At 33.2% G+C, this 14,967-nt stretch overlaps 1 non-coding gene across 1 annotated transcript; it reads left to right on the top strand.

Annotated features, from left to right (window-relative positions):
- The first annotated feature begins 621 nt into the window (after positions 1-621).
- LOC141716186 (small nucleolar RNA R71) lies at positions 622-728 on the top strand. Its single transcript, XR_012572904.1, has one exon. It is a non-coding gene; the product is annotated as a small nucleolar RNA R71 (small nucleolar RNA).
- Positions 729-14,967: the final 14,239 nt, after the last annotated feature.

Below are 14,967 nucleotides of genomic sequence, written 5' to 3'. Positions count from 1 at the left end.
GATAAAAATAGCTTGACGTTTGCACATAAGCTTCAACTCCTCTAATTCAAATTTTTCATTAGCTTGTTGCAGCTGGAGTTGCTGTCTAAGTGCATACTATGGTTGCTGAAAATAGGGGGGTTGTACTGCTTAGCTGGATATTGCTGATAAGGCTGTTGAACCGCATTCTGAGTGTTGCTCCAGCTGAAATTAGGATGATTGCGGTTGTTGGGATGATAGGTGGCTGGCACTGGTTGCTGCGATCATTGGAAGTTGCTCACAAACTGAGTTGATTCACTAGAAATTACGCACTGATCAGTCTCATGGGCACCAGCACAAAGCTCACAGACACTAGTGATTTGATTAACTCCATAATTAGCCAAAGTGTCCACCTTCATCGTCAAAGCCTTAAGTTGGGCAGCGATAGCAGTTGCTGCGTCCAACTCCAGAATTCCTGTGACTTTTCCATGAGTCAGCCTCTGGGAAGGATTCTGATACTCATTAGCAGCCATCAGTTCAATAAGTTCATAAGCTTTATCGTAGCTCTTAGCCCACAAGGCTCCTCCTGATGCTGCATCAAGTATGGGTCTAGAAGTAGCACCCAATCTATTATAGAAATAGTTGATAATCATCCAATCAGGCATACCATGGTGTGGGCATTTCCTTAGCATCTCCTTATATCGATCCCAAGCCTCACATAGAGATTCTCCTGTTTGCTGAGCAAACTGGGTAATAGCATTCCTGATTGCAGCAGTCTTCGCCATGAGGAAGAATTTAGTGAGAAACTTTTGCGCAAGATCCTCCCAAGTGGTGATAGACCCTGCTGGTAGAGAGTGTAACCAGCACTTAGCATTTTTCCTCAGAGAGAATGGGAAGAGGCGTAGCTTGATAGCATCTTCAGTCACATCATTAAACTTGAAGGTGTTGCAGATCTTGATGAAATCCCTGATGTGCATGTTGGGGTGTTCAGTAGGAGAATCCCCAAACTGTACTGAGTTCTGTATCATATGAATCGTGCTTGACTTGATCTCAAAAGTGTTAGCCCTGATGGCTGGTCTGATGATGCTTGACTGAATGTCATTAATTTTAGGCTGAGAATAGTCCATCAAAGCCTTAGGATTTTCTGCTTGATCACCTATCTCAACTAAAGCTGGTTCTTCAACTTTCTCTTCTTCTTCTACCTTCTTTTCTTCCTCGAAAACTTCCTTACGAACTGCCACAACTTCTTCCTCGGCTTTATCCAGTGTTCTCTTACAAGTACGCGAATGTGTATGCATACACCCTCGCTAGAGTACCTGAAATAAGACAAGGAAACAGATAAGTAACAATGTCCGAGTCAATGAACTTTAATGACCACTAATGGAAAGCACATAAACTATAAATTAACACTGCAGTCCCCGGCAGCGGCGCCAAAAACTTGTTAGTCGCTAAACACGTGCTAATAATACACATAAGTATACGAGTTCGCAAGTAGTATAGAATCTTTTCTAGTTCGTTCCCACAGGGACTGTATTGGTTAACTAATTAATTCACGCACTTAAGAAACAATGTATGGTTATTATTCAATGCTAAGACGATAACAAATTGAGGTTGTTTATAACTAATAATTAACTAACAATTATAACTATGAGATTAATATTGACTGAATTAATATATATGACAAATATGGGATTCTAACTTCATTAAATACTTCATTCGATGGCCTTATTGTTCTCAACCTTAGCATGCAATAGTGATGACACTAATCAGACAACACGAACCTGATAAACGCCAACTTTTGTTGCACGAGTACCATACTACCAGACATCCACAAAAGAGATAGAAGCTGAATAGACACCAATTATATTGAGACCCTATGTAACGCCCCCAAATCCGAGGTCAGAGGATTTGGTCGTCACTATAAAACTTCAATCCAAATAAACCTGTTATATCAATAAATAAATGCCAGCGGAAGATATTTATCATTTATAACCCCAAACTAATCCAAGATCTTTTAAGGTTATAGTTCTAGAAATAAGATATCCAAATTCCACAAATAAATTTTTCACTTTCTTTTAAAACTCTTTTCAATAATTCTCAATATCCAAACTTAACCCGCTAGTATAACTTCGAAATGAAGTATACTAGGCCTAAATAAAATACACAACTATAATATAATATAATATAAACAACTTTACATAATAAAACTTACACTAGTCCGCAAACCCTGGACCAACCACCTTCGAAAAGCTTCTTCTTTGCTTCCTCGAATTATGCAGCTAAACAGCGCAAGCTAATCCTCACTGGAGGTTAAATTTAAAAACAGGCAAGTATGAGCGAAAGAAATGCTCAGCAAGTTCATTATAATATATATATATGGTTGTTTTGACATAAAACCGACATCTGCATTAGAGCAGAACATTTAAAATCATAATTGCTGAATTATAAAATTTTAGTTGAGGAATCCCAGAATTGATTCCTTAATTGTATTCAAAACCATTTTGATATTTTTGAGCGAAATGCTTCAGCAATACTTTGAATCTTGACGAGGATCAAACTCGTAAAACAGTGTTTACGGAAATATCATAAACCACAATAACATGAAACAATGATTATGGATTGAATCATAAACTTTATTCAAAACCGAACTCTTCAAATTAATACTTATTTTGGTGTCATATCAAATTAGATATCAATATGAACTTTGATGCTCACAACATTCCATACTGAAGTCAACATCATTCATCTATACTAATACCACCTTTGATATTTAACAACAACATGAGTATCAGCATAAATTAGAATCTAAATTAAAACTGCATTTTACCATTATTCCAAAACAGAAATAGTTGATAAATCCTTCCTTATAAGATTATCAAAAGTAATATAATAATATCGATTGGAACCAAATTATGCACTATGTTGTTCCTGATGATCAGTCATGAAACAACACCGGTATCCCGCAGCCATACCGTTAATATAGGTACTACCCGTATCCCAAAGACATACGGTACCTATAGGGCACCAGAAAAGGCATAACAAGCCTTGTAAGATATTACACTTCCATATTACACTTCTGTATAATAGCTCACGCTGGACCGGTGCTTCGGCCTCTTACGCAATCAGTAACCATTCAATCTCAAAACCTTTTATTGAAAAGGGGTCATAATACTCGACACCCGAAATAATTTTATTCCCCCATTCACTTGGGCAGGAATACTTGCAACAAAATCATTTTTCTCAAAACCCAAAACATTTGTAAATCTATTCTGAACATAGAATAGCAGAGGGTACTTGCATAAACAGAATTATTTAATTCAGCGATATATAAAACATTTATCTATCTTGAACTGAGAATAGGAAAAGCAATACTTGCATGATAAGATTTTAAATAAATATCACTTGAACAATAAGTGATGATAGGAATACTTGCATAATATGATTTGAAATAAACATCACTTGAACGATAAGTGAAGTCAGGGGTACTTGCCTTTGGGGTTTTAGCAGTTAGCACACTCGCAATAACGCATCAATTCTGACATTCTGTCTCAAGACATCTCCGTCCTTCTTTTCAACACTTGACTGATATGCTGCTCCTGCGATTGCTAGAAGCCAGATACCCAATACCATTCCATCTCATTCTTTATCCAACGTATTGTCCCGATCAACTCGAGAGATCCGCATCTATAATTAAAATATACAACTTTAATTGTCTAATCGATAATCACTCGATGAACTACGCGTCAAAACCCTAATGTCTACCCATACGATAGCCCACACATAAAGGAAACAGTCAAACACACCCACGTACGCACATAATTCACATAGCACATAACTCATGTATCACATAATTTATAACAAACATCCCTCGATTCGTCAAAAAGTTCGACTCGATACGTTTAAAACTGAAATCGGATCAAAAATATGATTTATCGATCAATAATCGACTTGGAATGATTCGTAAAACAAACGACCTTTTGAAACAAAAGGATTTGGGTCTCGAAAGTATTTTTAATGAAAGCAGAATATTTTTCTGAGTCTAGAGGCGTTCGTTTCGTATTAAACGGACGAACGATTTATTTAATATGAATTTTTGAACATTTTTCGGAATTAAAACAGGTCTCTGAATCATTTTATAACTAAATAATAGGGCTCGAACACCCGAAAATAATTTTATAAAAATTATTGAGCCTGGAAAATAATTTAAAATAATATTCTCTTGGAAATCGGACAGCACCTCCTCTATTTCTCGGACTGCCAGTCGATATCATATCGACACAACCAATAACAATCAACACAATAATTTATATTTACGCATATAAACACTCCAGAAATGAATAACACGGCCACCTGAACCAAAACTCGGACCAAAAGTGACTTCTCCAATAATTTCTAAAAATTATGAAATAAATATATAAACATTAACATGCTATAATATACACAAGTACGAAGGCGGAATTTCAGAATCGTTACCCAAAATAAATTCTGATCACCTCGAGGAGAATATCTGATGTCCGGAAAATATCTCCAGAAAAATCCGAAATTAATGGTCATAGACATATACATGCTGAGATACCATGTGGAGTAATCACCACCTCCAAACTCTTTTTCTACGCCCCGAAAATAAATTAAAACGAAAATATAACGGAAATATGCCCCGCAATTTTTCTTCTCAAAACCTTGCAATATATATATCTATGCATAGGTATCGAAGCGTTGATCATTTATATATATAATAATTGAAATTTGGATATACGCTTTGCAAGATATGAATTTTTGAAAATTAAAAGTATATAAATTATACGAAAGAAAAGGGAGCAGAGATATAAATGGAAAGGGGGTGTTGCTGCGTGCAGGTGAGGGAGGGGCGGCTGAACAGGGAAGGTGAAGAGGAGGCGGTAGGTATGGGTTGCGTGCGTGTGTTTTTCTTTTCTTTTTTTTAAGCAACGCATAATGCAAGAGCTGCTATTTAACTGCCACGCATCAATTAACTCACAGGGATACAACACGTGTAATCTGCAGCCCCTGGCAGCCTAGATTTGTCTCGCGTTTTACGTTTTAACAGAAAAACAATTAGGGAGAAAATAACCCAAAAATTACCGAAATAATTTTAAAATTCTTGAAATATTTAAAAACTAATAAAATAAAATTTTCATAATTTTTAAAGTATTTTTGACTTGCGCGATATACCCGCATTATACGATTTAACGAACCGAGCTGCATTTGAAACAAATTCAGAAAATCATGAAAATAGTCTTAAAATGTTACAAATATCCCGAAGTTTATAAAAACATAAATTTTGAAATTTTAAAACAATTTTTGAAACGCATTTTATACCCGCTTTTATCAATTAAACGATTCAACGCGCGGATAAAATTAATCCTAAAAATTCCCAAAATAATTTTAAAATTCTCGGAATATTCCAAACTTAAATAAATATGAGTTTCGTAATTTTTGAAGAATTTTGGAATTAAATACGGATTTTACAAATAAATGAAATTAGAAAATCATACAGGGCTAAATAATTGATGAAATATTGATTTCTAAATTTTATAAAATCCCAAAATAATTATTGTAATTAAAAAGTCATAAAAATAATTTTAAAGATAATTTAAATATTTATGAAATTAAATTTTCAATAAAATCACTTTTAAAGACAAAAACAAAAGATACGACTCATTAATTAATATTACAAATAAGCCTCAATCACAACTGAATCTCACACAATTAATATTACATACAACAGATAGCAGACCAAATATCTATCCAATCCCTAATATTACTAAACGAACCCAATTTACCGATATCAATAAAATGATCGGTTTTTAAATAAACTTTTGAAAATAATACATTTAAATAAATATTTTCAGAAATTAATAAGGATCGATATAACACTTAACAATTAGCACATTACCATTTAATAACACAAACTCGTCAAATAGGAATAAAATATCCACCATTTTATTCTTTCTAAATCTAAAAATCACATAAACATATTCAAATATTAATAATAATAATTCTGAAAATACGGGATATCACAATCTACCCCCTTATAAGGATTCCGTCCTCGGAATCAGCGGAAGAGAACACTAAGGGTCTTTTTATCAACTTTTCAATCTTGCATATGTAACTTTTCCCAAAATTTCAAATAACACTGAAATTCCTTATACCACACAGTTATCATGAAAGGTTCACTCTGCACCTTGTTCCATCCACCTCCTTTGCCTAACTCTTCAATAGAATTACTTTTACCGATTGCGAGGAAGAAGAATAGAAAGAAAGATGGAGAGAAAGAGAAAGGAAAAGAAAGAGAGATGGGGTTAAATAGAGAGAAAAATAAAGAAATAGACTGACTTCGTTATACGCCATTGATATTCTAATTGCATTGCAATCCCACTGTTGCTCTTGATAATCCCATCACATAACCCTGCTTTGACTTGACCAGGATAACTCAGCTTAACTTGATTGGCATACCTTCGAATGTTTGGATTGATAAAATTATGGAATTTCAAAAAGAAAAGAATCTGATGCCATAACGGGACCAAAATCTGAATTTGAGAAAAAGTATTGTTGAAATAAGAGAATAACTGAGAGATCAATATGATCAAATGAACTTGGTATTGCGTGCCCAAATTAAGACACTACTAAAGGTTGTTAACCTTCATGTATTCACAACACACACAAGTGATGGCATCCCATCCAACCCCTATCACACAGGCAGGTATACCTTGTGTCCCCTACAGTTAGGGTTGTTCATCTCAGTCATAATAAAAGAATATCAAAGTGATCAAAAATCAAATGAATAAAACTAAAAAGATTTCAAAGCTGATATTTCTGAAGGAATGAAATCTAGAGAACAAAATTCTGGCACCAAATGAGCAAGTGGTGTCACATCACCAAGAAACCATCCACCAAATAAGAAAAGTGGAAGTTAAATTATCATAACTTGGCAGAGCTATCAAAACCTGAAAAATAGGCTTCATGACAGCCTCTGACACATTTAAAACACAGTTATGATTGAAAATGAGTGTTAGGGAATATATCCTCTAACAATTACTTCTTTTGAGAGAGGCCAAAAGAAATTATAGAAAGAAAAGGTATTGCCAAAGTCTTAATATTTATCTTCAATTTGAACTCACCAGTTGAATCGTCACCCACTTCTAGACACTTCTTCACGTTCCAAGGATATCGATAATCTCCATCGTCGTCAAAACGTAGTACCTCGAAAGGTTCCATAATAGAAGTTTTGCAACTGCCAGGAGTTTTGTCCAGCTCAACACAACCATCTCAAACGAATACGCCTATCTTAACTTAATCGTTGGTACTATATCCAATAGTCCAACAGGAACTCGATATGAGCTCAAACGTCCTCACATAGCTATACACACTCCTACACACTCTCGTTTCTAGTTTACTATAACCTCAGCTCTGATACCAACCTGTAACGCCCCCAAATCCGGGGTCAGAGGATTTGGTCGTCACTATAAAACTTCAATCCAAATTAACCTGTTATATCAATAAATAAATGCCAGCGGAAGATATTTATCATTTATGACCCCAAACTAATCCAAGATCTTTTAAGGTTACAGTTCTAGAAACAAGATATCCAAATTCCACAAATAAATTTTTCACTTTCTTTTAAAACTCTTTTCAATAATTCTCAATATCCAAACTTAACCCGCTAGTATAATTTCGAAATGAAGTATACTAGGCCTAAATAAAATACACAACTATAATATAATATAATATAAATAACTTTACATAATAAAACTTACACTAGTCCGCAAACCCTGGACCAACCACCTTCGAAAAGCTTCTTCTTTGCTTCCTCGAATTATGCAGCTAAACAGCGCAAGCTAATCCTCACTGGAGGTTAAATTTAAAAACAGGCAAGTATGAGCGAAAGAAATGCTCAGCAAGTTCATTATAATATATATATGGTTATTTTGACATAAAACCGACATCTGCATTAGAGCAGAACATTTAAAATCATAATTGCTGAATTATAAAATTTTAGTTGAGGAATCCCAGAATTGATTCCTTAATTGTATTCAAAACCATTTTGATATTTTTGAGTGAAATGCTTCAGCAATACTTTGAATCTTGACGAGGATCAAACTCGTAAAACAGTGTTTACGGAAATATCGTAAACCACAATGACATGAAACAATGATTATGGATTGAATGATAAACTTTATTCAAAACCGAACTCTTCAAATTAATACTTATTTTGCTGTCATATCAAATTAGATATCAATATGAACTTTGATGCTCACAACATTCCATACTGAAGTCAACATCATTCATCTATACTAATACCACCTTTGATATTTAACAACAACATGAGTATCAGCATAAATTAGAATCTAAATTAAAACTGCATTTTACCATTATTCCAAAACAGAAATAGTTGATAAATCCTTCCTTATAAGATTATCAAAAGTAATATAATAATATCGATTGGAACCAAATTATGCACTATGCTGTTCCTGATGATCAGTCATGAAACAACACCGGTATCCTGCAGCCATACCGTTAATATAGGTACTACCCGTATCCCGAAGACATATGGTACCTATAGGGCACCAGAAAAGGCATAACAAGCCTTGTAAGATATTACACTTCCATATTACACTTCTGTATAATAGCTCACGCTGGACCAGTACTTCGGCCTCTTACGCAATCAGTAACCATTCAATCTCAAAACCTTTTATTGAAAAGGGGTCATAATACTCGACACCCGAAATAATTTTATTCCCCCATTCACTTGGGCAGGAATACTTGCAACAAAATCATTTTTCTCAAAACCCAAAACATTTATAAATCTATTCAGAACATAGAATAGCAGAGGGTACTTGCATAAACAGAATTATTTAATTCAGCGATATATAAAACATTTATCTATCTTGAACTGAGAATAGGAAAAGCAATACTTGCATGATAAGATTTTAAATAAATATCACTTGAACAATAAGTGATGATAGGAATACTTGCATAATATGATTTGAAATAAACATCACTTGAACGATAAGTGAAGTCAGGGGTACTTGCCTTTGGGTTTTTAGCAGTTAGCACACTCGCAATAACGCATCAATTCTGACATTCTGTCTCAAGATATCTCCGTCCTTCTTTTCAACACTTGACTGATATGCTGCTCCTGCGATTGCTAGAAGCCAGATACCCAATACCATTCCATCTCATTCTTTATCCAACGTATTGTCCCGATCAACTCGAGAGATCCGCATCTATAATTAAAATATACAACTTTAATTGTCTAATCGATAATCACTCGATGAACTACGCGTCAAAACCCTAATGTCTACCCATACGATAGCCCACACATAAAGGAAACAGTCAAACACAAGACTCTTGACCCACGTACGCACATAATTCACATAGCACATAACTCATGTATCACATAATTTATAACACACATCCCTCGATTCGTCAAAAGGTTCGACTCGATACGTTTAAAACTGAAATCGGATCAAAAATATGATTTATCGATCAATAATCGACTTGGAATGATTCGTAAAACAAACGACCTTTTGAAACAAAAGGATTTGGGTCTCGAAAGTATTTTTAATGAAAGCAGAATATTTTTCTGAGTCTAGAGGCGTTCGTTTCGTATTAAACGGACGAACGATTTATTTAATATGAATTTTTGAACATTTTTCGGAATTAAAACAGGTCTCTGAATCATTTTATAACTAAATAATAGGGCTCGAACACCCGAAAATAATTTTATAAAAATTATTGAGCCTGGAAAATAATTTAAAATAATATTCTCTTGGAAATCGGACAACACCTCCTATATTTCTCGGACTGCCAGTCGATATCATATCGACACAACCAATAACAATCAACACAATAATTTATATTTACGCATATAAACACTCCAGAAATGAATAACACGGCCACCTGAACCAAAACTCGGACCAAAAGTGACTTCTCCAACAATTTCTAAAAATTATGAAATAAATATATAAACACTAACATGCTATAATATACACAAGTACGAAGGCGGAATTTCGGAATCGTTACCCAAAATAAATTTTGATCACCCCGAGGAGAATATCTGATGTCCGGAAAATATCTCCAGAAAAATCCGAAATTAATGGTCATACACATATACATGCTGAGATACCATGTGGAGTAATCACCACCTCCAAACTCTTTTTCTACGCCCCGAAAATAAATTAAAACGGAAATATAACGGAAATATGCCCCGCAATTTTTCTTCTCAAAACCTTACAATATATATATCTATGCATAGGTATCGAAGCGTTGATCGTTTATATATATAATAATTGAAATTTGGATATACGGTTTGCAAGATATGAATTTTTGAAAATTAAAAGTATATAAATTATACGAAAGAAAAGGGAGCAGAGATATAAATGGAAAGGGGGTGTTGCTGCGTGCAGGTGAGGGAGGGGCGGCTGAACAGGGAAGGTGAAGAGGAGGCGGTAGGTATGGGTTGCGTGCGTGCGTGTGTTTTTTTTTTAAGCAACGCATAATGCAAGAGCTGCTATTTAACTGCCACGCATCAATTAACTCACAGGGATACAACACGTGTAATCTGCAGCCCCTGGCAGCCTAGATTTGTCTCGCGTTTTACGTTTTAACAGAAAAACAATTTGGGCGAAAATAACCCAAAAATTACCGAAATAATTCTAAAATTCTCGAAATATTTAAAAACTGATAAAATAAAATTTTCATAATTTTTAAAGTATTTTTGACTTGCGCGATATACCCGCATTATACGATTTAACGAACCGAGCTGCATTTGAAACAAATTCAGAAAATCACGAAAATAGTCTTAAAATGTTACAAATATCCCGAAGTTTATAAAAACATAAATTTTGAAATTGTAAAACAATTTTTGAAACGCAATTTATACCCGCTTTTATCAATTAAACGATTCAACGCGCGGATAAAATTAATCCTAAAAATTCCCAAAATAATTTTAAAATTATCGGAATATTCCAAACTTAAATAAATATGAGTTTCGTAATTTTTGAAGAATTTTGGAATTAAATACGGATTTTACAAATAAATGAAATTAGAAAATCATACAGGGCTAAATAATTGATGAAATATTGATTTCTAAATTTTATAAAATCCCAAAATAATTATTGTAATTAAAAAGTCATAAAAATAATTTTAAAGATAATTTAAATATTTATGAAATTAAATTTTCAATAAAATCACTTTTAAAGAAAAAAACAAAACGATAGGACTCACTAATTAATATTACAAATAAGCCTCAATCACAACATAATCCCACACAATTAATATTACATACAACAGATAGCAGACCGAATATCTATCCAATCCCTAATATTACTAAACGAACCCAATTTACCGATATCAATAAAATGATCGGTTTTTAAATAAACTTTTGAAAATAATACATTTAAATAAATATTTTCAGAAATTAATAAGGATCGATATAACACTTAACAATTAGCATATTACCATTTAATAACACAAACTCGTTAAATAGGAATAAAATATCCACCATTTTATTCTTTCTAAATCAGAAAATCACATAAACATATTCAAATATTAATAATAATAATTCTGAAAATACGGGATATCACACCCTATATGTCTATAGAATTTGACAACATAACAGTTTAAGCACAAGTTATCTATCTTGATTACACAGGGAAAGTAAGATGGTTAAAATTACCTACGAATCATGCATAACAAATACATGAACCTATGCTAACATGGCAATTTCTAAATCCTTAAATTCACTTTCGCTTCATTAAAAATTAATACACTATCTTATATGTTCGCGATGCTCAGAAGACGAATAAGCACAACCAATACTAGGATATCATACAATCACCACATACTAAGGCACCAAAACAATTTAACTAAAGAAATCCATAAATAAATCCGCTAGAACCCCACGATAATGATTAGCCTATAATCGGACTCATCATCAACGTGGGTTTCAATGAAAGTGTGATATAACAAACGTAGTCTTTATAACGAATAATTTAAACCAAGTACAAAACAAGATTAAGATTCACAAGTAAGAAAACTAGCATCCAAATACAACTTAAAACAAAGATTCACAAGTAAAAATAAGATCTTCTTCGTCTTCATTGAATCGTGCTAAAACAGTCTTCATACGTCAAGCCTTGATACATCTCTGGCTTGATATAGCTTGATATCTTATTAAAAACGACCTAGAGTTGTTTATATAGTAGCCCTGATCAGCATAGAACCCCAAAAAATCAGTCTTCTATTTAAAACAGGAATTCTGAAACCCGACCTGGCGCGGCCGCGCGCGTTATCAGCGCGGGCACGCTGGCTTTCTCAAATTCTGGAGCGGGCGCGCGCATGATCAGCACGGGCGCGCTGGGCTTATGCCAAAGCTGACTTTTTTTTTTCTTACAGATTTGATCCGGTCTTCGCGAGCTTTTATTCCATCAACACCTTGACACCAAATTAGCACCAAAACAATGCTAATTCACCTGATTACCTAGATAATGCCTGAAATGCAAAAACACTTGAAAACATGTTAAAACACTTAACAACTTGAGTATAAATGCATCAATTCAAAGCTTATTAGAGCATGATAAAGTGTCATAAATGCCACCCAACAAATTGTATAATAAATATCAAATGATTTAGATGGGATTTAACCCTTTTAATTTAGGAGTGATATTATTGGCCTCTTGTGTGAGCTAGACTATGAAATGCGTAGCCACGCTCAAATGTTGATTTGATATGATAGTCTACTCTTTGATCAAGAAAACTTGGATTAAACTACGATGAGGATGACACATTACATGCCTCTAGTTTAATCTATAATATTTGGTTAAAGGGATTATATTACATTGTATATTATTCACAAAAGGTTTAATTGATCACCGATTCAATTATTATTACTTGGGTAGCAATGATGTATTACTGGATGCCGCTCATTATTTACGATTTTAAATTATATTTAAAATTTGTTGCCAAAGTAATAATAACCTATAGGGTCACACACTAAGAATGCTTGAAGGATTATTTAATTTAAATTGGATTTAAATTATATTAAAGTAATTCGAATTATTTATAATATTAATTAAGTATGACTTAATTAATTAGATAAATATTGATATTCGAATTTACTAATATTAATTATGAAATTCATTTGTTAAATAATTAAGTGTGATTTAATTATTATACAAATAGGACTTTTGAATTAATAATAACTCCTAATCAGTTGAGAGTTATAATTTTATTATACTCTCTATATAATATCTCTTGTGTGGCTGATTTTGTATGCAAGACTTTTACTAAAACCCTAGCCACCAAGGGAGAAGATGGAGAAAGCAAGAAGAAACGAGTTTGTGCTAGTACACATTCAATCCTTGCGTTCAAGCATTCGTGTGGATACCGATAGAGCGTAGATCGCGAGAGCGGGATGCGTGGTGATTGAACAAGCTTTGGATCTCTATTAGTCAACCAATTTGTAAAGCTTCTTAAGGTAAACAATCTGATCTACGAATTAAATATCTATTTTTTGCATGGATCCTGCGGTGGGTTTCAAAAATTCTGATTTTTCACGTTTTTAATTATTGTCTCTGTTGCGTTTATGTGCTCGAAACCCTTCAATTGTATGAGAGCTACTTGCGAAAAGTGTTTAAATCGTTTATGTGTTTACTGGTTTTATGATGATAACATGTATATAATATTCCATGACTGTTATGTATGCGATTTTGTATATTTTACATGTTCTGTTTATATATGCGTATATATGTATATGTTTTGAATATATGACATTCATGAGAGTTGTATAATCATATGATGATTATAAAATCTATATATATACTGATATATATATATATATGTGTGTGTGTGTTTTGTGTTTGTTCTTATTATATAAATCGAATTTGATATGTTTTGAATCGGATACAGCGGATTTTATGAAATCTGGGTGATGTCCGATTTTGCATAATGAATACTCTATGAAATCGAGCGTATGAACGAAACGGATAGCTAAAGCTATCAATGACTGATCTGTAAGGTGTTTGACGTCATTAAGACCCTGTAATCAGCAATTTAATGTTTTCGGAATTTGATTCTTATTTTTCTAATTTTTTCCATATTTTATATTAATGATTATATCATAATGGGTATGATATGTTAAGATCATATAATGTGTTTTAACATGTTCTTATGTATTAATTGAGCACGGTGGATGGTTATGGCTTATGACCTTAGGTTAATGGTTTTGGTTTTTTAAATACGGCTTGCATGTCGTTTAATCTTCTAATTTTTAAATCTCGAATGTAACTCATGTTCTTCTTGCAACTTCATTAGATTAGTTTTTTGTATTTCATTCTTGTAATGTACATGAAGACATGAAGATTTGAAGATCAAGGGTAATCCCATATGGAGGCAATCCAAGGAAGCAATACAAGAAAGAAGACATGTCATGGTTATCTTTTATTTATTTTTCACCTTAGATTGACCTAGATCTTTGTCATTAGCTTGATGAAGATCACATAGGATAAAGCCATAACCAATTATATTTATTTATTGCACTTTATATATATATATGCCCATATGATGAATGTATGTGTAGAGTAGTTTATAAAGATGCATGCTTAATTAGATTAAGGATGTATGTATTAGATACGACACTCATGACATGCTTGCTAAACAAGATAAAATCTGTAACGACTCAAGATTTTAAAATGAACAAACGAATATAAGATTCTCGTGTTTATGAAACACGGATTAAAATACAATTTTTCTTTATTTCTGACATAAGGCGATTTTGTCAAAAGCGAGTTCTTTGAACTTGTAAGATTGTGGGTTTTAAGCGAGACCGTTGTGACTCCCTCACTACCTGGAAATCAAACCATTAACGAATATTGATTTGATGTATTTTATTCAAGGAAAAATTAGGAATCTCTTTATGATGGGATCATGATCGTTTTAAAATTAACAAAACCCTAAAGTTAATATTAAGTTGATCGGATGCCTTCCAAT

The sequence above is a fragment of the Apium graveolens genome, chromosome 3 (genome assembly GCF_009905375.1).
Source record: "Apium graveolens cultivar Ventura chromosome 3, ASM990537v1, whole genome shotgun sequence".
Lineage (NCBI taxonomy): Eukaryota > Viridiplantae > Streptophyta > Magnoliopsida > Apiales > Apiaceae > Apium > Apium graveolens.
The sequence above is the reverse complement of the archived record's forward strand: the minus strand, read 5'-3'. Positions and strand labels throughout refer to the sequence as shown.